At 37.8% G+C, this 26,311-nt stretch overlaps 2 pseudogenes; one reads left to right on the top strand and one right to left on the bottom strand.

The window, feature by feature from the left end:
• Positions 1–2,323: 2,323 nt before the first annotated feature.
• Positions 2,324–2,909, bottom strand: LOC116589390 (annotated as a pseudogene).
• A 7,434-nt stretch (positions 2,910–10,343) lies between these two features.
• LOC116589389 lies at positions 10,344–25,017 on the top strand (annotated as a pseudogene).
• The last annotated feature ends 1,294 nt before the right edge of the window (positions 25,018–26,311 follow it).

Here is a 26,311-nt window from a genome sequence, read left to right as displayed (position 1 = left end):
AAGGTGATGGAAAAATGTACTGCAGGAAGTACTGGAATGGTTTTATATGTAATTTATCTCAGTGTGGATTTGTTTAATCATAGGTAATTAAACTGATGAATGCATGCAATAGAATACAGTCAGCACCAACATGTATCATTCTTTGTGCATCTCTACAGTAAGAGAGTGAATGAAAAGATCGAGTTGGGAAAGCATCAAGTTCCACTAATACAGATTTTGAGCATGCTCGGAACAATAGATATTTTAATGAAGAAACATGGAAAAGTATAAACCATTTGAATGAGAATTATAAACACCAATTTCAATATTGTTTATAGCTGAATTTGGAAAGAAGTATTTAACCTGTATCTATAAAACATAAGCATGTGAAATAAATCTTCTAGGGTGCTCATGGAGAAAGAAGTAATGTACTGGTATTTCAAATTTAAACCTAGTTCAATAGTAGGTAGTAACTTTGAACTTTTCTCCATCAACAAAGAATGATTTGGGCTATTTCCTGAGTATATGCACCATCTAAAATTTTGTTTAAAAAAAAAAAGTGTAGCGGGGCACACAGTATTTTATCTAAATTAATGAAAAAATGTGTGTACCAGAGAAGTGACTTTCATTTGTTTTTTTTTTATAAAGTATTAAAGAAATTATATTAAATATTTTCTACCCATCTTTGTAGCATTATATTTTTGGTAGGAATATTCCTAGAAACTTACACTTCAGTCTATTTGGTCCAATGATAGTGACGCTTAAGAACTTACAATTGTTAGGTTTATTTGAAATTATTATCTGGATGTAGCAACGCTTAGACTTTTACTTTCAAATACAAATCTGGTTGAACTCAATATCAGTCAGTGAAGCGACTGCTTTCCACTCAGGTCATGATCTCAAGGACCTAGGATCCAGCCCTGCATTGGGCTCCTTGTTCAGTGAGGAGTCTGCCTCTCCTTCTCCCTCTGTGTGCTTGCTTGCTCTCTGTCTCTCAAATACACAAATAAATCCTTAAAAAAAAATTTAAAAAAGAAAAACATAAGCCAATACCTTCTGTGAGGCAGTCTCATGATCCCTAAAAATTCAAGGACATAAATCTCAGGTTAGGAAAACCTGAAAGCTAGTTCTTATATTTTTAGTGCTGTTACTTCATGTGTGTCTAATGTGTGTGTGTGATGTAAATTAAAATCAAACAAAGATACCTGCTGCTACATAATATGTATGTAAAATTATATGTATATAATATGCATGATACCTAAATATCATGGTTAACTTTACTGGGAGATAAAAAATGAGAAGGCTCCTATATATAAAATACTTGTTGATTTGACAGGCCACACATTTGAAATTTCAGCAGTAAAATATATTTCATTTGGGTTAAAGTGCATTTTCCAAAACTTTTGTCAAAACCAATTTACTCTGTTACCCAGGATCCCCCAAAATAGTAATATATTAATAAACAATGAACATTACCATGGATTAATTTACTTTAATCTAGTTTTATTTAGCAAGTGCTTGATGGGTGAATGGTATACTCTGTAAGAAAGAGTATCTGATAAACGTACCAAGGTCATGATCACAGAAGAAATGTTATACTGATAAGAAAAAAAGGATTGCAAAGAAGTGTCTCTCAGGAGCTGAGATTTATACCCAAGCTTTGTTTTGAGAAACAGGATGAACACACTAGGGTATACCTTCTGTCTGTACAACACACACGTGCATGCATATGTTCACATGTGTGCTTATGTGTATGTACACATACTTTTGATATTTCTTAAAATCTTCAAATTTTATACAAATGTATAAGATGTAGGCCAGTTAAATTCAACAGGGAATATACTTCTGTATATACTTATCAGTATATATATCTAGTCTATTACTGTTCTAGTCTGAACTGTAATAATTTTACAATCACTAAATGTTAACATGATCAAAAATAAAACCACTTTAAAAAGATGGGACTGATGACTCTAACATTAGTTTATACATGAGCCCTTAGGCTTCAGAGTTCTAATATTGATTTTTCAAATAAGCAAATTTTTTTATGGAAAAATAATTCAATTTATTTCCCATTTTTAAAATGTAAAAATAAAGAAAAAAGGCATCGGGTATAAATTCTAAATGTCTTCGGTGGGATCAGTCAGGAGCTTTAAATGTCACTCTTTACCACCTTTGTGTGAGGAAAGGGGTGGAGAGCAGGAAGGAAAGGGGGAGGAACTGAGGTGGAGGCTAGGGACCCTTATCTACTGAAATCTATGCTGAGAAACACTTTAATGCGCAAGAGGGAGGATCTATTGTCTTAACTGCTCAACACAAGTGGCCTGAGCCTGTCCTAGGTAAGTTAAACTGTTTTGTGTGCATAGGGCCAACCCCCATCCCACAGAGGCACAAATGTAGCCTCTGTGAAGAAGGAAGGGCATCCACCAATGTGGCAAGAATTGGTTACCTTTGGCCTTGGTGAACTTGTGAGGCATAAAGAGCCCTGGTAGAAGCGGGGACCCCCTCGCCCCAGTCTCACAGCTGTCGGTTTGCAGAAATAACATTATAACACCGCTGTGCTAGTCTCCGGAATACAAACGGAGTTTGAAGTCCCTCTCTCCTGACAAAGCAGTTGGGAGTTTTTCCAGTGTTAAGTCATGACCCAGGCATGAAGGAAGATGCTGAGGGGAAATAACACAACTGTGAGGAGGGCGATCCCTTTGAACTTCTGGAATACAGAGTTGCCCAGGCCAGCCTGGAAGAGGAAGGTGTTGAAGAACAGGAGGAAAATGGTGCTGATGTTGCAGAGAATCACGGTATCCCGGATAACAACAATCACCAGGATGACAAGAGCCATTCAGAGTAGTTCTAGGAAGGAATTAACAGACCATCAACAGCAGCAGGAACTGAAGAGAGAACACCAGGCTATAGTTACTGGTCTGGAGCATTTCCCTTTTGTGCAATTTGCACCCAGGGGCACATTCCACAGTTTCCCATAAAACAGCACCTAGATTTCTCTCCAGCAGTGAGGGAGAAGCACTAGTTCATCAGAACCAGAGTTGTTTCCCTAGCTTTAAGACAGGGGATTCAAAGACCCCCTTCCATCTGTTGTTCCAGGGATGACATCCTGGCTTCCGCAAACTGGGTTTAAATCCGAGAAGTAAGTAGATGGTGGCTGCAGGCTCCGCCCTCACTGGGCTAGCCAGTTGTCCTCGGCTCTCTTGAAGTACTCTGTGGTCAGCCCCGTGGCCTTGTTTGGACCCCTGCTCACCTGGGCCCGCTCCCCTCCTTTCTTTACAGCATTGCTGCTCCCAGCTCCTGAGTCTCCCAGCGGCCGCCCGAGGGCTCCTGCCCACACCGCAGGGCCTTGCTAAGGGCCAGCCCCAGGGGAGACACTTGGCCTCTGCTGCAATCCTTATGTTTCCATACCACGACGGGTGGGGAGGGACAGGAGGAGCTGAGGCGCTCCTTGTGGAAGAAGTACCTGTGGAGGAAGTGGGAAATTGGGAGGCAGCACCTTGGCGTGCTAGGAGCCAGCTGCTCCAAAACCCCGCACTTAATTTCCCAGGCCCCGGCAGCTATTTGTTAGTTTCCTGTCTTCTACACTGCTAGCCTATTCCCGTTTTCTTCCTTACAGCCTGTGTGTGTGTGTGTGTGTGTGTGTGTGTGTGTGTGTGTGATCGTTTAAGCGCATTCATGCTTATATGTGCGTGTGTAGTAACTTACTGTTTTTCTCCCACCACTCCTAAAATGCAAGCTCCACATCTGTTGGAAATTTCTTCATTTATTTTCTTTTGCTATATCGGCAGACCCTAAAAACATGCCTGGTATGTAGGAAGTGCATAGAAAACATATGTTGAACGAATGAAAGATGAATTCAAATGATTTACCTATATTAGCAATCCATATCTCAAACGTATCCTGACCTACTTATGAGGTATGAAATGTGTGACTTACATAGAATTAAACATGTGTCTAATCCAAAGACCTATATTTGCAGGAAAGCCAGTATAATTTTTGCATATTATACTGGGAAAAGATAGAATTTTTTTTTTAGGATTATTTATTTATTTGACAGACAGAGATCACAAGTAGGCAGAGAGGCAGGCAGAGAGAGAGGAGGAAGCAGGCTTCCTACTGAGCAGAGAGCCCGATGCGGGCCTCGATCCCGACCCTGGGATCATGACCTGAGCCCAAGGCAGAGGCTTTAACCCACTGAGCCACCCAGGTGCCCGAAAGGATAGAATTTGATTAAATTATATTAAAGGTACATATTTTATATCAATCTAAAATGCTAGCTGTTAAGAAAAATTACTAAAATTACAAGGGTTTTATTAACATTAGAATAGTTACATTATGAATATGTATGTTGAGATTTTATGAAGACAAACATACCCAACTAGGTAATCCAGTCATTCTGAGAAGAAGTTTATTATAAACTTCTAAATAAAATCAGGCTCACAAGTTTAAGCTTAACATTTTAAAGTAAGGATCTTTTATCACTTAGGGTGTACAGAAACTTTTCATAGAAGGCACTGAGAAATAGTTCACTTGCAAAATCCATATTCAAAAATAAATATCCTTTGGACAGATAGATAATGATGTGAAAACCGTTTAAGACCTGTTTAAGGTTTTTGAAGTTTGTCCATTACTGCTGATGATAAAGTTTTAAGGAATTTCAATCTTTGGTCAAAAGACTGAGGTCAGCATCTCATTGAAATATCTTTTTAAAAAGCAAATTAGGTAGTACTCTAATCCTTATTCCTGTGTTCAAGGATCATATGAAAGGGTGTGATAAAGAAGAAACCTTGAACCACAGGCTGACTAAACAAAATCATTAAGCTCTGTATTAGTCTCAAGAGAAAAACAATCCAATGAAGTGACAGAGTGTTGCTGACTCAAGAAGTCCTTGACTTTCACAGCTGTCTCCAGTTTCCCAAATATGATTTTAGGTTCATGGTTGGCTAACATTATTAACAGTAGAATTCTAGGTTCTATATATATATGTATATATAACCAGAAGTACATGAGAAAGGTTTATAAAATTCTTCTTTAAAATTGTAGTGTCACATTCATAAGTTATATTCACACTCACCTTTTTTTACTATGTAATAGAAGGCATTCATCATCATCCAAGACAGCTATAATTGACTCTTTGACAGATGGTAGACATGTTTGAACATAGCTCCCCTTTTCTCCAAAGTTTAAACTCTACACAGCAAAAATTAAAAATGAGAACATTTTTGAGCAATGATCCATGCTAAGGTCAAACTTACCTCATTTATCTCCTTAAGGTTATTTTCTATCTAACTGTTGAGTCATGCTAATACACATCCTTTCAGGTTGGAAAAGAGGAAAAAAACTGAGTTATTGAATGTATCTTCTGCAGTACATTTATAAAGGTAGCGTTTATAAAGCCTTGTCAATCTCTCTACTCACATTTAATCTGTCTAATCTATACATGTAAAATTTGAAGCAAAAAGGTTAAGCTACCTGTTGAAAGTTGCATAGCTAGTAAAGGCCAAAACCAAAATTCAAATCTAAGTTGTTCCACTCTCACATTGTTAACCAAAATGTTACATTGAGAGTTCTGTCTTAGTGGTTTAAAATTATTTCTTTTCAGCAGAATGTATAAACTAGTGGCCTTAAAAGGAAGACAGTGTTTTCCTTTTTACTGATAGTTTTGTAAATTAAAAGAATAATTGCACATGGAATATTTAAGGAGAATTTCATAATCAATAGATGGCTTATATCAATAAAAATGTCACTGGCTTCAAACAAAAAGTAAAAACCTATAAAACCAAAGAAAATGAGGGAGATGATGACCATGCAGTTTAAGAAGATGCAAAGCATGTCATTAATGGAACAACAACAACAACAAAAAACTGAATCCAGGGTCAGAAATAAAAAAAAAATCCAAACAAAAGAATAATTTGGAGTATACATAAGAAACTTAGACAGTCACATCTGTCACCTCTATAAATGAGGTTGAAAATAGCTGACATAAGATATTTTTTTGAAATTCTATTCAGGATTTCAATTGTGTGTAAGGAGGGGTGAAATGCAACTAAATACAATCTATTGATGAAATACAAACAAGTTCACATGTGATGAGTAAATAGAGGAATGAGTATCACTTTCAGATAGTGTATGTTGATATAAGAATCTTCCCAGCATTTTAATATTTTGTGGTAACAAGTACCAGCAGTTGAATGACATAGAAAGTGTCCCCCAAAAGCAACAGGGTGCTACACATACATGACACAACTCTACTCCACATTTTTTTTTTGTCACAGGCTTTGACTTACAAATGCTATTGGGTGGTCTTCTCTAATCTGTCCATAGTTCAGTATCTTTAGCTCTTACTTACATCCCCTCTGTTGAGCTATCTTTACAATTTTTTTTAAGGTAAGGTCATGTATTTAGTACAGTGCTCCACTATTTGAAAATCTCCCATGTTTACCTATACTAGTATTTTTCCTTAGGAATTGGTGTTGACTGGTGACACTGTTCCTAATTCTGCTTTTTCTCCCAATTGGTCCATTTGGCATCATGTAAAATTTTTAGCAACATATACATCGTATATGATAAATAGACCTAAACTGCTATGGAAAGATTTTCAAGATACATGTAGATTTTTAAAGAGAATACATCATAGTATGCATAGAGTGATTGCATTTTGGTATGAAGGAGGAAAAAGGAAATTATACCTAGATCTGCTTTTGTATCACATAATATATTTAAAAGGTTTCCAGGTGGATAACACAATGGTAGCTACCTAGGTTTGTATCTCCCAATATTTTCTCCAGAAACAAAAAAAGGAAAAGAAAAGGGAATGTACTAAAAATCATGCCTTCAGCTTTCACAAGTTGAAAATGGAGAATGCCCAAACTGTAAAAGTAAAAGTAAGGAAAATAAGAGAAGTTGCCAGATTCTGGTGTACACTCTATATTAATCCTGCCCTGCTGCAACGCTTTGTGTTGAACAGAGCAGAGAGAGAGAGAAGGAGGAGAAAAGGGAAGGAAGAGGGAGAAAGGGGTGGAGGAGAATGTGCTATGAAGAGAGACCAGGGGATCTAGTGATAGATCTAAAGTTCATCTTAAACCACCAGTAAAAGTAGCACAAGCGTAATAGTGAAAGTACTTTTAAAAAATAAAGCTTCCTGGGTTGCCTGGGTGGCTCAGTCGGTTAAGCCACTGCCTTCAGCTCGGGTTATGATCCCAGCGTCCTGGGATTGAGTCCCATATCGGGCTCCTTCCTCAGCGGAGAGCCTGTTTCTCTCTCTGCCTCTGTCTGCCACTCTGCCTACTTGTGTTCTCTCTCTTTCTCTCTCTCGGACAAATAAATAAATAAAATCTTTAAAAAAAATAAAAAAAAAAAGCTTTCAGAAGTGTCACAGCATGATTGTCACAGAAGAAACTTAGTTTCTTACAATACGAAGTGGCTGTCTTTGAGACACAGAGCATCTGAGAGGAAAAAGGAAAAAGAGAGGTACCTCTTGGCAGGGAGAAATAATGGAATATAACTAAAATTTTAAACAAGAATCTCAAGTATCTTTTGAAAATGAATGAAGATCTGCATCTACAAATTAGAGGGCAAATAGGAGAAAATTTTCTCAGAATGATTAGGTCTTAGAAGTATCCCAGTAAAACTATTAATCTTTGAAGAGAGAGATGAAAAAAATAATTGAGTTCTTCAGCAAAAAAGATCAAATAACTGACAGGGCAAAAATAAATTAGACTGACATTCAATTTTGGAAAGCAACATTCAGAACAAGATCATAATGGAGCAGGATCCACAAAAGATTATTAAAAGGAAGTGTGAACCAAGGATTATCTATCTAGTCAAACATTTCTTAAATAAAAAGGTTATAGAAAAAGTTTTAAACATAGATGGATTTAGGGAATTCTTTACTAATGAGACCTTCTTGGGAAAATTAGAATGAGCTCCATTACAGCAAGAGATACCTGGGGAAACTTCAACAAACGGACAGATACTGAACATTTTAATGTATGCAACTTAAATTTCATGCTGAAAAGCGGAGATGAGGACAGATGACTAATGTACAAAATCTATAAATGGCGACATAGCACAACTTTTTTTAATGGGAGGAAAACGGAGATAGAAGGAATTTGGATGAGCTCATTGATTCTTTTTAAATTGATGTATAGTATTATATTAGCCTTTGACAGAGGGATAGGCCAAAGATAGGAAATAAAGGATCCCATTAAAAACTGACAAATCAGGTATTAAAAGTTTGAGTATAGAAACTGGGAACTAAGGGCATTCATGACTTAGAAGTACAAAGGTAGTAACTAGAATAAAAATACAAACCTTCCAAAATACACTTTTTAGTTAAAATGAGATTGTAGCATATAAAGAAGCATGAAATTAAAACATAAAACCTCTAATTATAAAATATGGTTACAGAAATAAAGCCAAAAATATTTGGCAGAAAAATAAACGGGAACGAATGTAGTTTCCCTCTTAAAAAAAGATACTGAATTTCCTCACAAAACAAGATGCGATTATGTTATTTCAAGAGGAAGATGAGGATAAACTGATTTTAAAAAGACAAAAAATTTTTTTAAAGACATATTTTTAAGGAATGTCTAAAGTTATATTAGGCAACTAGAAACCATAAGAAAGTGTGATGGCAATGCTATTTATCAGACCAAGTATAATTTAAGTCCACAAGCTAAAACTTCATTTGACAGAGATGTTTTTAAATCACAGTAATTGGGACAGATTAAAGAAGAAAAAAACCTACACAGCTACTGTAATCTGGATATTTTTCAGAGGATTATAGTTTAAGAGTTCAGACACCACATATATTCGAAAATTGAGCAAATTAATATATTATGATGAAAGTCAAGACTAAATTGTTAGAGAATGTAGTTAGATGTTAAAAAAAAAAAGGCAAAAACTAGAATAAACCCCAGGTGTTGGTTTGAATGGGTAGTATCAATAAAAGCTCATTACTTCCTACATCCATCTTTGGAGAGATCCTAGAAACAGTGATCTTCTTGATGTTGGTTTTTAAATCTATTCTCAGTTAAAAGAATCAAAAGAATCAAGATTCCATACAGAAATGGTTGATTGCATGGCAAGGAGAAAGCAAGATGAGTTTGGAACATCTTGTAGTATAAAAAAGTAGGAAGTACTCAACATATAAAGGAGGCATTACAAACAGACAAAACATTATATTGGTGAGATAGGTAATTGGTACATAAAGTTAAACTTCATTCATTCTTCCAGCTGCATCATCCCCATTGTATTAATATACCCAAATGTTTTTATGCCTCCCCTTCTGGGTGGGCATTTAGGCAATTTCCAGTCCAGATCCATTTAGAACTGTGCTGCTCTGAATTTTTTGGTACATGTATGTTAATAAGCATGTGTATACATCTATATTGGGTATATATTTGGAAGAGGGACTGCTAAGTCCTAGGGAAGGCATCTGTTAAGCTTTGACAGATACAGCCAAACAATTTTCTTTTTCTTTTTTTTTAAAAGATTTTCTTTATTTATTTGACAGAGAGAGATAACAAGTAGGCAGAGAGGCAGGCAGAGAGAGAGGAAGGGAAGAAGGCCCCCTGCTGAGCAGAGAGCTCAATGTGGAACTCGATCCCAGGACCCTGAGATCATGACCTGAGCCGAAGGCAGTGGCTTAACCCACTGAGCCACCCAGGCGTCCCCAGCCAAACAATTTTCTAAAGTGGTTATCCCACTTTCCTTCCCCATTAGCAGTGCACGAGTTCCACTTGATCCATATTTTCTCCAAATTCTGTATTTTTCTTCTTTTCCATGTTAGCCATTCTGATTTTTTGAAAAGCCCTTAAAGAGAGACCTGTTATCTCAAAGAAATGAGAATCATGATAATAGGCCTCACGGCAGTTACTTTGGAAGTCAGAAGGTGGTAGAAAACACATCTTCAAACAGGTCTTCCAGCTTCTGCCCTTGACTTCATATAACCTATTAGCAGCACAGCAACCGGAGTCCTTTGATCAAAACGTTAAATCAGATCATGTCCCTCCTTGCCTTAAAATTATCCAATGGCTTTGACTCTCATTCTATTTAAAAAGCCCAAATTCTGAATACAGTACAATGAGACCTTCATGAATTGTCCCTTCTTATGCTTCATTATACTTGCTTATTCAGCCATGACCACCTACTCTTGCTCACACATCAAGCATATGTCCACGCATGTCCTTTGTTCAGTCTGTTCCTTAGCCTGGAAAATGTTCCCCCCAGATGTCCACATGGCTTCCTTATGAAATATTTTCTCAAAATGTTTAAATAATAACCTCTTTTCACTTCATAGTCTCTTTCTTGCAGGATTCTACTCCTTGATATCTATCCCCATCTAAAATATTGTCTTTTTGGCTGACTGTGCTGTCCTGATTTTTGCTGCTGGTGCTGGGGAATTTGAAGAAGGCATCTCCAAGAATATGCAGACTCTCAGCATGCCCTTCTGGCTTACAGACCAGGTGTGAAACAACTAATTGTTGGTGTTAACAAAATGGATTTCACTGAACAACCCAAAAGCCGGAAGAGGTATGATAAAATCATTAAGGAAGTCAGCACCTACGTTAAGAAAATTGGCTACATCCTTGATATAGTAGCATTTGTCCCAGTTTCTGGTTGGAATACAACATACTGCAGCTCAGTGCTAACGTGACTTGTTTCCAAGGATGGAGTCACCCAGAAGGATGGCAATGCCAGTGGAACCGTACTGTCAGAAACTCTGGATTGTACTTTACTACCAACTCATCCAGCTGACGAACACTTGCATCTAGTTCTTTAGGACGTCTATGTGATTGGTGATATTAGTAGTGTCCCTGAAGGGAGACTGGTGTTCTTAAAACTGGTCACCTTTGCTCCAGTCAGTGTTACAACTGAAGTAAAGTCTGTTGAAATGCACCATGAAGCTTTGAGTGAGGCTCTACTTAGGGGTAGCATGGGCTTCAATGGCAAGAACACATCTGTCAAAGGTGTTCCTTGTGGCGATGTGGCTGGTGACAGCAAAAATGACCCCCTGATGGAAGCAGTGGGATTCATGGCTCATTGGATTATCCTGAACTCTCCAAGCCAAATCAGTGCCAGATAAGCACCTGCACTGGATTGTCACATAGCTCACATTGCTGGCAAGTTTGCTGAGCTGAAGGAGAAGATTGTTCATTGTTCTAGAAAAAAGGCTGAAGATGGCCCCACGTTCTTGAAATCTGGTGATGCTGCCATTGTTTTTTTTTTTTTTTAAAGATTATTTATTTATTTATTTGACAGACAGAGATCACAAGCAGGCAGAGAGGCAGGCAGAGAGACAGGAAGGGAAGTAGGCCCCCTGCTGAGCAGAGAGCCCAATATGGGACTCGATCCCAGGACCCTGAGATCATGACCCGAGCTGAAGGCAGCGGCTTAACCCACTGAGCCACCCAGGCGCCCCAGATGCTGCCATTGTTGATAGGATTCCTGGCAAGCCTATGTGTGTTGAGTTTCTGGTACTATTCTCCTCTGGGCCGTTTTGTTGTTGGCGACATGAGACAGTTGCTTGTGGGTGTCATCATAGCTGTGGAAGGTAGCTGGAGCTGGCAAGGTCCCCAGGTCTGTCCAGAGGTTGAGAAACTAGATGTGTATTATCCCCAATACCTGCCACCCTAGTCTTAATCAGTGGTGAGAGAACAGCTTAGAACTGCTGTGTCAGTTGGCCATTTAATAGTAAAAGGCTGGTTAATGATAACAGTGCATCATAAAACCTTGGGAAAGAGAGGAATTTTTGCGGACCATTTGTTTAGTGTGTGTGCAGCAATTTCAGGTCACTAGTTTTTAAAATAAGTACTTTTAAATGGAAACAACCCAATCAAAAATCTGTGACAGATTTCTGAGAACCATTAGAACAAAAGTGTAATGGGGGGAGAGCAAGAAAAATTAATTAATATAACATGGAAATTTATATTCAAAGTACATTTTTAAACTTAGAGTTACTTGTTTGAAGGAAATTGGCTTAATTTTCTTTATTGCTTTCAGTATTTCTTTCATGGGTTTCAGAGTTTTAATTGTATATGCCTGTCTGTGCTTTGTCTTTATATTTATACTACTGTGTGCTCATACTCATTTTTGAAATTGTGGATTGATGTTTCATACATTTTGGAAAGTTTTCAGCTTGCATTTCTTAAGACATCCATTCTCTCATCTTCTCTATTTTGGAACTGTAGTTACACACTTTTTGAATCTCTATACCATGTCCAAGTGTTTCTTTCAGACTTTACTGTAATCTCTGTTATCTTTATATTTCTACCTGGCTGTCTTCTGATTATCAGGCTTTGAATTCCCTAATCCTCTCTTCCATTATATCTTCAACATCTATTTGTAGATACTACATTTTTAATGTTTAGGAGTATTTGCTTTTTTTAAGCAAATATATGTTATTTCCTTGGTGAAATTATCCATCTTTTTAAAATCTATTTTAATAAAAATGTAGTTGAAGTTCATTTTTCAAAACTCCATGTTTGGATCACTTGCAGCTTTATTGGTTTATCTTTGCTCATCTTGATTTTTGTAACTTGGTCTTATTTCTTCCTAGGACAGTTTTTACTGAATGCAATGTACATGAACAATAGCAAAGGCTCGAGATGTTGTTTTGTTTCTCCACACTGCATTTAATTTTCTTCCTATAGAAAATGGAGAATAGTCAGATCATCTTACTCCAGCTTAGGTTTGTCTGCCTGTTTTTTTTTTTTTTTTCCCTTCTAGCATTTACCTCTTTCAAGGTCTCACATAAAAGCCTGAATTTTAAACTTAACCCCTCAGTCTTGTCAGTTGTGAAACCAATTTTTGTCTTCACTGTGTATATTCTGGAAACCCTGATTAGTGCAATAGCCTCGTTGGTGTCTGTTTTAACATTCTCAGGATCTCCTCCAATGCAAGTAGTATTTATTTCAAGATGAGATTATGTAAGGACTTTGCAGTTCATTTAATTTTATTTCCACGATCGTGACACTCCTTAAATCCCAGCTGCCTTTTTTTTTTTTTTTTTTTTTGGTAGATTTAAACATCTTTAAAAAAAAAAACTTACTTGTTTTAGTTTCTGCAAGAAACTAAAGAAGACTCTTCTGCAAGAAGAGTTAACCTATTACAGCTTCTATCATGCTACGTAAATGTGGAATTTTCTCTAAAAATATATTTGGGATTTAAATGTGTAACTATTTCTCATGAGAGCTAGTTGTGTTGACTGAGGTTTCAGAAAAGAAAAAAAAATCCTTCTCTCATTTTTAGACCAACTCATATTAAACTCTAACACTTTTCTTTCAAGTCAGGCTTTTAATTTCAATATCAGGGAATCTATTGATAACTTTGAATTGTCATGATAATTTCTAGTTGTGCCATGGTGGTCAGTGGAAATCTATCTATATCTACAAATGGAGAGAGAGAGAGTTGGGAGAGATATTTTTCTATTGTGAAAGCCATTGAATCTTCCTAATCACAAAACAAAAACAAATAACAATTCTCTGTATTAAGCAAAAAAGATAATTAAGCAAGATTGACTACATAAATTGTCTGTCATAATTTGACAGAATGTAACATGAAAATGCAGGGCCCTTATTTAAAAATGAAGAATTTCATGATATCTAAAGCAGAACATTAAGTAGATTTTAGAATAACAACTGTTCTTTCTTTATTTCTAAAGTTTATAAAGAGGCTAGGGTAGAAGCAACTCTAAAAATTACCCTCATCGTAATGTTCCAAATATTTCTCTAATGATGAGTTAGTTATTCAGTGCCCAATATGATATGTACACAGTAATATATAATCTACTAGGGAAAAAATTCCATATAATAAGAATATATTTAAGGACTTTTTTTTAAAGGAATATAGATGAGCTACATAGGAAAGTAACTTATTCCTCCTTGATCATAGTTAGAAAAAATACAAAAACTTATATTTTATATATTAACCATAATGTATATTTTCTTCTTGAGAGCTCCTCTGAGACTGCATATTTTATACTTAGAGCCATTGTTTGCATTCTGCTATGTTATGCTGAGTCCAAATAGCCACAAATGGTACAACTTCTATTTCATGTTCTGATACTTTTTCTTGGTAAAAATTAACTTACGTGTAAAATTGGATACCATAGTCTTATAACACTTCTAATTAGAAACATTTAACAAAAGTGACTTTGAACTATTGTTTGATTAAAAAAATAATCAATGGCTTAATTTTTCCCCATACATCATGTTTTCTCATGCTTTTGAAATTTCATATTCTGTTCCTTTGGTCAAAAATGCTTTTAACGTCTTTATTTTCCTGGCAAACCTTGGTTTAATTTTAGGATTTGGTTTAGACAAAAGTCTTGGAGCTTGCTGGCCGAGTTCGACTGATTCTGTGCTCCTGTAGCATCTTTTTCTTTTTTAAATGTATATAATGGATTATTTGCTTCCCATAACATCTTATACAGACTTGGAGCCTAATGGACCATTAGGTACAGAGCACCATAGACTCTCAATGTGTGTGCTTTTTATGGCAGTGCCCTGCTTGATTGATCTTTGTTATCTCAACCTTTCTCAGGTGCTCAGCAAACAACTATTTGACTAAACTTTAGTCAACTAAGACAATTGTGTTCCTAATTTCTTTTTTTTTTAAGATTTTATTTATTTATTTGACAGAGAGAGATATCATGAGTAGGCGGAGAGGGAGGCAGAGAGAGAGGGAGAGGAGGAAGCAGGCTCCTCGCCGAGCAGAGCACCCCATGTGGGGCTCGATCCAAGGACCCTGGGATCATGAACTAAGTCGAAGGCAGAGGCTTTAACCCACTGAGCCACCCAGGCGCCCTCTGTGTTCCTAATTTCACTCATCAAACATTTCTTGAGTGCCCAGCATTTTTTGCACAATAGACATATGCTACTTATCAAGAAAGATTTGCCACTGCCCTTAGAGAACTTAAAATACTAGCAATAAAAATTAGAAATGAGAAAGAAATACTGTAATCATCACTATAAGGAGAGTAAAGAGTGCTCAGGGCATGTAAATGGATCTTAGGACCCCCAAATTACTTAGCTTAAAATGGAGTTTCTCAAGTGATGTATTTAGTATTAGAATTTCAAATAATCAGAAAGATTGTGCATGCAACCAACCTCATTAAGTCTATTTTCTCTTTGTTACTAGATAATGATATCACCCCCCACTTACTAATTTCAGATTTTCGGACTGCCTTTGTATTCATATGAACCCTGAGGCAAAGAGATAAGGGACTGGTATTTTAAAAGCATGATTTAGATACTTAGGTTTCACATTTTCCTAATTCCAACCACATTCCCTTATTGACACTCCCTGGCCTCCTTGTGAGGAACCTTGCCCACACCTCCCATTTATTGGCACCAAGTCAGCACAGGATTAATATCACCTGCCTCCAACAGAAGGAATAAAGAAAATAGATTTCTACAAAAATCGTAATACCTCAGTGTCATTTTCAGAAATCTATGACAGCCCTTAAATTTATGCCTTTCTATTTTAATATTTACTCTTTATTTGTTCTTTGATAATATTAAAATATTTAGTAATATAACAGATATGAAAAATGAAATCACGTGTCACATAAATGGGCAACATACTACTTTAGTGTTAATTCTCTTGTTTGAAGATGTAGGTAAAATGATAACAACATCAAAAATTTAGTCACTTAAAAGCTTGTTATGGAACTTGATTATTCAAATGTGATGTCAAGTAGTAACAAATCAAGTATAAATGGAACGGACTCCAAGATCACCTGGTCGGTCTGATGATCTTCATTTATGCTTCCTCTAGAGACTACTCATACATAAGCTGAATTATTTTCCCTTCAGGTCTGACTTTCCTAACACAGATGGTAACTTCTTGGTTTATATCACTAGCACATAATTTATATTAAAATATCATTAACTTTATTGTCATCTTTTTTTGTAAAATGAACAGTCTTGGCTTTGACTAAAAACTGTGTTTGACTTAAAGAGTGAATAGAGCCTTGGAGGACATGCTAAATGAGAAACTCTTTTGGTCACCTACACTCCTACACTCCTACACACACTATTCCTTATGTTTCCCAAGCACATGTTTCCTAACATAAATGATTTTAGTAGTTTAACCTCTGTTATGTTAGGGGAAACTGCTGTTGAAGTAACCTTAGGGGACAGGTTTACCATATTCAGGTAGAATATCTTGAAAAACACCCTGTGCATTTTTAACCTTTAAGTAAAAATCTGCTAAGTAGTCATACATGATAGAGAAGCAAAGTTTTTTTCAAAAACATGGGGAAAATTCTTTTTTTTAGTTTAATTTTATTTTTCACTGTTCCAAGATTTGTTGTTTATACACCACACCCAGTGCTCCATGCAATACATGCCCTCCTTAATACCCACCACTAGACTCACCTAACCCCCCATCCCCTCCCCTCCCAAACCCTCAGTTTATTTCTCAGAGTCCACAGTCTCTCATGGTTTTTCTCCCACTCCGATTTTCCCCAATTCACTTTTCCTTTACTTCTCCTAATGTCCTTCATGTTATTCCTTAAGTTTCACAAATAAGTGAACCATATGACAACTGACTCTCTCTGCTCAACTTACTTCACTCAGCATAATCTCCTCCAATCCCATCCATGTTGATAGAAAAGTTGGGTATTTATCCTTTCTGATAGAAACATAGCATTCCATTGTATATATGGACCATATCTTCTTTATCCATTTGTCTGTTGAAGGGCTTCTTGGCTCTTCCCACAGTTTGGCAACTTGGTCACTGCTGCTATGAACATTGGGGTACAGATGGCCCTCTGTTCACTATGTCTGTATCTTTTGGGTAAATACCCAGTAGTGCAATTGCAGGGTCATAGGGTAGCTCTATTTTTAATTTTTTACGGAATCTCCACACTGTTTTCCAAAGTGGCTGTACCAACTTGCATTCCCACCAACACTGTAAGAGGGTTTCCCTTTCTCTGCATCCTCTCCAACACTTGTTGTTTACTGTGTTGTTGATATTGGCCATTCTAACTGGTATAAGGTGGTATCTCAGTGTGGTTTTGATTTGAATCTCCCTGATGGCTAATGATGATGAACATTTTTTCATGTGTCTGTTAGCCATTTGTATGTCTTCTTTGGAGACGTGTCTGTTCATGCCTTCTGCCCATTTTTGGACGTGATTATCTGTTTTGTGTGTGTTGAATTTGATGAACTCTTTATAGATCAAGGGTATCAGCTCTTTGTCTGTATTTCCATTTGCGAATATCTTCTACTATTCCATGGGTTGCTTCTTTGTTTTATTGACTGTTTGTTTTGCTGCGCAGAAGCTTTTGATCTTGATGAAGTCCCAAAAGTTCATTTTCACTTTTGTTTCCTTTACCTTTGGAGACATGTCTTGAAAGAAGTTTCTGTGGCCTATGTTGAAGAGGTTACTGCCTATGTTCTCTTCTAGGATTTTGATAGACTCCTGCCTCACATTGATGTCTTTTATCCATTTTGAGTCTATCTTTGTGTATGGTATAAGAGAATGGTCAAGCTTCATTCTTCTATTCATAGCTCTCCAATTTAAGGGAAAAAAATTCTTACTCTTAGGTAAAATAGGATAGCCCATATATAGCACAGGCCACCATGTTTGGAACTTATGTTCCCTGTATGTGTTTCAAGAGTAATCAGAGTTCTGATTTTCAGAGAAACCTGAAAGTCCTCAAATCCTGATTACTGAATATAATTAAAATGTGAGCTTTGGTGTTGGCAATTTTTCAGTGGATACCATCAGCTACTTTTTCTCCCCATTAAATAGCAAAAGTTTATTGAAACTGTTATAACTGCATTCTGTTTTATTTCTTTTTTTTTAACACAGTGAAGTATTTTTTTTCTCACTTCTTTTTATTTTATTTTTTTCAGTGTTCCAAGATTCATTGTTTATGTACCACACCCAGTGCTCCATGCAGTATGTGTCCTCCTTAATACCACCACGAGGATCACCCAACCCCCCACCCTCTCCCCTCCAAAAACCCTTAGTTTGTTTCTCAGAGTCCACAGTCTCTCATACTTTGTTAACTAATCTGCTTTTTTTTTTAAACCAGCATTCTTTTTTTTAAAACTTCTCTTTCATTTTTATTTTTTTTAATTTTTTTTAATTAAATTTATTTTCAGCATAACAGTATTCATTATTTTTTCACCACACCCAGTGCTCCATGCAATCCGTGCCCTCTATAATACCCACCACCTGGTACCCCAACCTCCCACCCCACCACCCCTTCAAATCCCTCAGATTGTTTTTTAGAGTCCATAGTCTCTCATGATTCACCTCCCCTTCCAATTTCCCCCAACTCCCTTCTCCTAACTCCCCATGTCCTCCATGCTATTTGTTATGCTCCACAAATAAGTGAAACCATATGATAATTGACTCTCTCTGTTGACTTATTTCACTCAGCATAATCTCTTCCAGTCCTGTCCATGTTGCTATAAAAGTTGGGTATTCATCTTTTCTGATGGAGGCATAATACTCCATAGTGTAGATGGACCACATTTTCCTTATCCATTCGTCCATTGAAGGGCATCTTGGTTCTTTCCATAGTTTGGTGACCGTGGCCATTGCTGCTATAAACATTGGGGTACAGATGGCCCTTCTTTTCACTACATCTGTATCTTTGGGGTAAATACTCAGGAGTGCAATGGCAGGGTCATAGGGAAGTTCTATTCTTGAGGAATCTCCACACTGTTCTCCAAAGAGGCTGCACCAACTTGCATTCCCACCAACAGTGGAAGAGGGTTCCCCTTTCTCCACATCCCCTCCAACACATGTTGTTTCCTGTCTTGTTAATTTTGGCCATTCTAACTTAACCAGCATTCTTAAAAGACTGAGGCCACAGGTGGGTAATTTTCTCTCACCTACCCATTGGGATAGATAGCAAATTAGCTCATGTACATACACTGGCCTTTGATCTTATAACACTAGGACTAAATTAGTTTAGAAAGATAATTATAAAAAAATTGTAGTCTAGATAAAGCCAAGATCCTTCTTTCCTAAGAGCAAACGAATAATATAGAAATTTAACTTTAATACATTATTTCTAAAACCTATATGGTCAGAGGTATGACATAATAAATCTATGTTTAAATTTTAAATTGTTTTTCAAAAGTCTTCTTAATGGAGCTAAAACATGACACAGACACAAAAAAGTCTAATTTTTAACATCAGAGAAAACTATTTCTATGTATATACCTTCTAGACTTCACACCCATATCTGGGCTAAAGAAAATGTTGCATAATGACTTATTAAAATAAAAGAGAAAAAAATATTTAAAACTCTAGAAAAGAATTCACCCCTATATAACCTTCCCTTTTCTAAACTATGTATTTTAAGTATTAAACTCAATCATTATTCATATTAATTTTGCTTTTGGTCTCTAGGGATCCAAAAAGTAAAAACTGTAGGAAAAAAAGAAAAGAGAAAAAGTCAAGACTTTAAGAGAATAAAAATAGAGTAATTCGGATTTTTCTTCCAGAAAGGCATACTTGTGTTCTTTCTCTGAGCACGCCATTTTTTGTAGGCCCAACTGCATAATTTGCAGGACCCAATAGAAAATGAAAGTGTAGGGCTTTACGTTAAATGACTAACATTTACAAGACAACCACAACAGAGCATGAAACCAAGTGTGAGGTTCTTCTCTGTGTGTCTGCCTAAGTTACACACCCATGAAAACTACTACTTAGGTATTTTCTTTGTAATTGCTTCTGATTGCAAAATGGCTTGTCAATTCTTTCCCTTCTTCCAATTTTTTAAAGATTTTATTTATTTATTTGACAGAGAGAGAGAGCACAAGCAGGCAGAGAGACAGGCAGAGAGAGAGGAGGAAGCAGGCTCCCTGCCAAGCAGAGACCCCAATGCTGGATTTGATCCCAGGACCCTGAGATCATGACCTGAGCTGAAGGCAGAGGCTTAACCCACTGAACCACCTAGGTGCCCCCTTCTTCCTTTTAAAACCACACTAATACTTATTAGAAAATAGATGAATATTGATTAAAAACACTAAACATGTTCATAGTTTTTTTTTTAAGATTTTATTTATTTATTTGACAGAGAGAGATCACAAGTAGGCAGAGAGGCAGGCAGAGAGAGAGAGAGAGAGAGGAAAGGAAGCAGGCTCCCTGCTGAGCAGAGAGCTTGATGCGGGGCTCCATCCCAGGACCCTGGAATCACGACCTGAGCTGAAGGCAGAGGCTTTAACCCACTGAGCCACCCAGGCATCCCTATTCATAGGTTTTGATGTGAAAGAAGAATAATGTTATAATACATATGGTGAATTTATAGGTTAGCAGATATATTTAAGAAAATTATCCTTGGTTAATTCATTATAAATACTGGCTGAAGTAAAGCCAAAGATGAACTTCCTAGTTGAATTTTCACTTTTATTTCCTCTGCCTTTGGAGACATGTCTTGAAAGAGGTTGCTGTGGCCAATGTCAAAGAGATGATTCCTGATTCACATTGAGGTCTTTTATCCATTTGGAGCTAATCTTTGTGTATGGTATAAGAGAATGGTCAAGCTTCATCTTATATACATAGCTGTCCAATTTTTCCAACATCATTTATTGAAGAGACTGTCTTTTTCCACTGTATATTTTTTCCTGCTTTGTCGAAGATTAGTTGACCATAGAGCTGTGGGTCTGCATCTGGGCTCTCTACTCTGTGCCACTGGTCTATATGTCTGTTTTTGTGCCAGTACCATGCTGTCTTGGTGATCACAGCTTTGTAGTAAAGCTTGAAATCAGGCAACATGATGCCCCCACGTTTTTTTTCTTTTTTTCAACATTTCCTTAGCAATTCGGGTCTCTTCTGGTTCCATATAAATTTTAGGATTGTTTGTTAGAGCATTTAGAAAAATGTCGGTGGAATTTTGATCAGGATGGCATTGAAAGTATAGATTGCTCTGGGCAATACAGACATTTTAACAATGTTCATTCTTCTGATCCATGCGCATGGAATGATTTTCCATCTTTTTGTTTCTTCTTCAATTTCTTTCATGAGTGTTCTGTAGTTCCTTGAGTACAGATCCTTTACCTCTTTGGTTAGGTTTATTCACAGCTATCTTATGGTTCAAGGTGCTATAGTAAATGGAATTGATTCTCTAATTTCCCTTTCTTATACACTAATAATAAACTAACAATTTTTATTGTTAATGTATAAGAAAGCAACTGATTTCTGTGCATTGATTTTGTAACCTGCCACATTCCTGAATTACTGTATGAGTTCTAGTAGTTTGGGGGTGGAGTCTTTTGGGTTTTCCATATAAAGTATCATGGCGTCTGTGAATAGAGAGAGTTTGACTTCTTCTTTGCCAATTTGAATACCTTTTATTTCTTTTTGTTGTCTGCTTGTTATTGCTAGGACTTCTGGTACTATTTTGAACAACAGTGGAGAGAGTGGGCATCCTTGTTGTGTTCCTGATTTCAAAGGGAAGGCTGTCAGCTCTTCCCCATTGAGAATGATATTCACTGTGGGTTTTTCATAGATAGATTTTATGAAGTTGAGGAATGTTCCCTCTATCCCTATAATTTGAAGAGTTTTAATCAGGAACGGATGCTGTATCTTGTCAAATGCTTTTTCCGCATTGATTGAGAGGACCATGTGATTCTTTTCTCTTTTCTTACCGATTTGTTCTATCACATTGATTGATTTGCAAATGTTGAACCACCCTTGCATTCGAGGGATAAATCCCACTTGGTCATGGTGGATAAGCTTTTTAATGTTCTATTGGATCCTATTAGCTAGGATCTTGTTGACAATCTTGGCTCCATACTCATCAGGGATATTGGTCTGAAATTCTACTTTTTGATGGGGTCTTTGACTGGTTTGGGGATCAGGGTAAAGCTGGTTTCATAGAAAGAGTCTGAAAGTTTTCCTTCTGTTTCTTTTCTTTTCTTTCTGAAACAGCTTCAGGAGAATAGGTACTATTTCTTCTTTGAATGTTTGGTATAATTCCCCAGGGAATCCATCAGGTTCTGGACTCTTGTTTTTTGGGAGGTTTTTAATCACTGCTACAATCTTGTTACTAGGTACTGGTCTATTCAGTTTGTCAATTTCTTCCTGTTTCAGTCTTGAAAGTTTATAGGTTCCCAGGAATGCATCCATTTCTTCTAGGTTGCTTAACTTATTGGCATATAGCTGTTGATAATAATTTCTCATGATTGTTTCTATTTCCTTGGTTTTAGTCATGATCTCTCCCCTTTCATTTAAAATTTTGTTAATTTGCCCCCATCTCTTTTCTTTTTGATTAGTTTGGTCAGTGGTTTATTGATTTCATTGATTCTTTCAAAGAACCAGCTTCTAATTTCATTGATGGGTTCTACTGTATTTCTAGTTCCTAACTCATTAGTCTCTGCTCTAATCTTGATTATTTCCCTTCTTGTGCATCAGGTTGGCTTAATTTGTTGTTGATTTTCCAGTTCTTTAAGGTACAAAGAGAGCTGGTGTATTCAGGATTTTTCAGATTTTTTTTTTTTTTTGTGAGGCTTGGATGGTTATGTATTTCCCTCTTAGGACCAACTTTGCCATGTCCCATAGGATTGGACCAATGTGTCTTCATTCTCCTTGGTTTACATGAATTGTATAAGTCCTTCTTTGATTCCCTGGTTGATTCAAACATTCTTGAGCAGGTTGGTCTTTAGTTTCCAAGTGTTTGAATTCCTTCTAAACTTTTTCTTGTGGTTGAGTTCCAGTTTCAAAGCATTGTGGTCTGAGAATACACAGGGAATAAATAATCTCAACCTTTTGGTATCAGTTGAGCCCTGGTTTGTGACCTACTATGTGATCTTGCAGTGTCACTGAAATTCCTTCCTTGGTCTTAAAATTCCTTCCTTGCAGTGTCATTGTCCCCCAAATATTTTGTTGGAATTCCTAGTCCTTGGGAAGCTGATCTGATAGGATCACTTCATCAAGATTTATGAGGACCAGTTTCCAAAGCCCTCTCTGTGAGTTGAGTGGGAGAGCCATTCAGAGGACTGAGAGTCTGAGTCTGGGGATGAGCCAAAGACAGGAAGAGCAGAGCTCCAGGATGAGGGACACACACAGCAAATGGCCAACCACTAGGCTGGAAGGAGACTGGAGCTGGCTGGCTGTTGGACTCTTCTGTCAGCTGGGGCAGCAGATAGGGGTTTGAGAACCAGCTGTGCCGCTTCCTAGTCACATGGCTTTAAGCAAATCCTGAAACCTTTTATTTAAACGTCAGATTTTTTCTCCTCTGTCCGAGATGCTGAGGAAATAATAGTAGCTCCATCTGTCTCAAATGATTATTGTGGGCATTGCACTGAGACGTACTGGTAAGTTCAATATATACTGCATGAGTGTCTTTTTTTTTTAATTTTTAAAAAAGATTTTATTTATTCATTTGAGGGAGAGAACAAAAAAATACAAGCAGCAGAGGAGGGACAGAGGAGAAGGAGAGGGAGAAGCTGACTCCCCTCTGAGCTATGGGACCTCAGGGACCGTGAGATCATGACCTGAGCCAAAGATGCCACACACCACACACACACCCATGAGTGTCTTTGAATTGGTCAGTTCCACCCTAAATTCTCTTCCATTGAACCTTCTTTTGATTTTTGCTCTATAACTACCACTTCAATGGTTCCCTCTCTCAGATCCATTTAATCTCTTTTCCTGCCCCTTTAGAACATCCTGTGTGCTTTAGAGTAGCAGTCTGTGATACTTTCCTACCACAGTCCATCTCAGGCCCAGAGAACACAGTTGTAAGGTTTTAGACATGACTGAGATGTGCCTTCAGTTTCAGGTTGTGTGACATGTCAAAGACCACTCAAATTACATTGCAATGAACTTCAATTACATTGTGATAAACATCTCATCAATCTGAGATGCTAGGAACCTTCTTAATATCTGAGGGGGTGTAGAGATCCTTCTGTGACTCTTTCACTGTCTCTAATACAAGCATCTTTTCACAGAAGTTCAGACATAGTCATTTATAAAACGCCTACATTTTCCTGGAAAACTTCCTATATTCTTTCTATTTATAACTGCATTTGTTTTGCCTTTTTTGTGTGCCAGCATAATGTTTCTTTATAAAAAAAGATGTCATGTAATCCTTGCAATGCCCTCCGTGATAGGAAAGATGAAATGAAGTTTTGGTGGAGTAAATGACTCACTAGGGAAAACACATGTCTGTGCCATGATGTCATCACTGATGATTCCATGGACCCTTTGTTCTCGGGGGACCTGCTGTTTCCATAGGCCGTCTAGCTCACAGGATGGTTTTGCTTTCAAGTAAAGCCAACCTTAAAATTATGCTAAGTGTGAGGGCCAGAAGTTAATAGGAGTTAAGGAATTTCTGAAGACAATAGTGCAAAGAAGATTCCACTGTTCTTGGCAGCTAGTTCTCCAGACCGAGTGGAATGAGTCAAAATTCTTATTAAGGTCTTATTAAATCTGATGTCAGTAACAAGGATTATTTGGCACCTTGAATAGGGACTGGCTGAGTTTACTTTTTAGCTACCAAGTGCCTAGGCCAGCCCAGCCCATATGTCCCCACAGGCCGGACAGTTAACATTGCATTGGTATTTATTAGTGATAGATTCTGCTGCTCATTCCCCATTTTCTCTTCTCCCTTTCTTCAATAATACTGGAACCAGAGTTTTACATGGGCACCTGGGGGGTCAGAATAAACTATGTTGTCCAGCCTCCTTTGCAGCTAGATGTGGCCACATGACTGAGTTCTGACCAAAACAACATAATCCCAATCAGCCAAGAGCAGCTTTTGGGAATTTTCCTCTGAGGACAATAAAGATTACTGTGTGACCCCTGCTCCCCACTTTTCTTTTTGTCTTTGCTTTTATCCTTTTGGCTAAAATTGTTGTGGCACCTTAGGTCAGAACAGCCATCTTGGACCATGTGGTACCTCGAGATAGATGTCTCCTCTGTGGAGTACTAAGACGAAAGAAACCTGCATGTCTGAGGACTTCATGGACTGCTATGGACTGTCCACCTCTTGACTTTGGGGAGTGTTTTCGTCCCCATTATTTCCATCCCCTGTTGCTAGCAGCAGAACCCTTCTGATGTAACAAAGCGCCAGATGTGGACGCTTTGAGGAGGGGAGAGATTAGAGGGGGTGGCGATGTTCTCAGGGATTCCCGAAGGTGGCCTCAGGAAGGAAGCAGACACTGCCTGGGGTAGGACACGAGTCCAGTGTGACAGGTGCGTCCTTTCACGTGCACACAGCACACACGACAACTGCCCTGGTGTTGCTTTGGCATCTGTAGCCAGTAGTCCCCGAGACTGCCCCCCTTCTCGCCTGCTCTGGAACAGGAACTCATGGCTCCGAGTAAACTGGTCTTCTTATTAGCTGCTCTGTCCGAGGTGCTGGTAAGTGGTGGGTGGGCCAGCCACATCTTAGATGCTTCAATCGCTGCCTGTTGGTGGCAGTTTTGTTCTGCTTTAACTTTCAGAGATTTCAGATGTAGATATCCTGCGACAGGTGGCAGGCTTCCACCGCTCCAGTCCCATCCTGTTCTTGAGGGAGTGCGGCAATGAGTTCCAACATGTTTTGCAAAATTAATGACATGCTCAAGAATCAGGTACCCAGAATAATGGAAAGAAGACCAACCAGGCAGCTGGCACCTGGATTCTTAGTACTGGCACCAATGATAGAACAGGGCATCGAGCAAGTTCCTGAGCTGCTCTGGTTCTCAGGTTTTGGAAACACGGGAAGTGGTGCAGCTGGTTACATGATTTCTAAGACCCCTTTTGGTTTTACAGTCTGCTGGGTGTCCCTCATTATCCCTTCTCTTTCTTCCATAAGAATAGAATATCAGAGTTCTGTTATCGTTCCGACTATTTCTGTCACCATTAAATAGATGGGGCTTACCCTACAATTTTACTTCTATCTCTGCAAGTATTCAACTCACCTGTGTAATATACATACAGTAAAACATTTTACAGTCCTTTCATTGGAAATGGGAGAAATAAAGCAAATTTGTCCTCACCTTTGATCATACATTAGTAAGGACAAGAAAGAAAAGAACATTTTGAGTGTCCTTGGGTAAATGAAACTGAACCATGTTTTTGTATGATTTCATCTTTAAAGCCAATGACAACCATGAAGCTATGCTTTCCAGGGGTCATTCGGAGCGGGGAGTTGTGGAAGCTTGGGAAGAAGGTGGGGATGGGTTTGATTCTGGCTGCCGCACTATTAGGCTCTATGACCCTGGCCAATCAACTTTCCTGTAGTTTGCTGGTTTCCTCAAAATAATTTCCTAACTACTGCTGACAACACTGAACCCACATTTAAACACTCCCCTGGAACCTTGACTTAGGGACCAGCCTTACAGGTGATTGGCCTTCCTGACCTGCC

The sequence above is a fragment of the Mustela erminea genome, chromosome 4, assembly GCF_009829155.1.
Source record: "Mustela erminea isolate mMusErm1 chromosome 4, mMusErm1.Pri, whole genome shotgun sequence".
NCBI classification, from domain to species: Eukaryota; Metazoa; Chordata; class Mammalia; order Carnivora; family Mustelidae; genus Mustela; species Mustela erminea.
The sequence above is the reverse complement of the archived record's forward strand: the minus strand, read 5'-3'. Positions and strand labels throughout refer to the sequence as shown.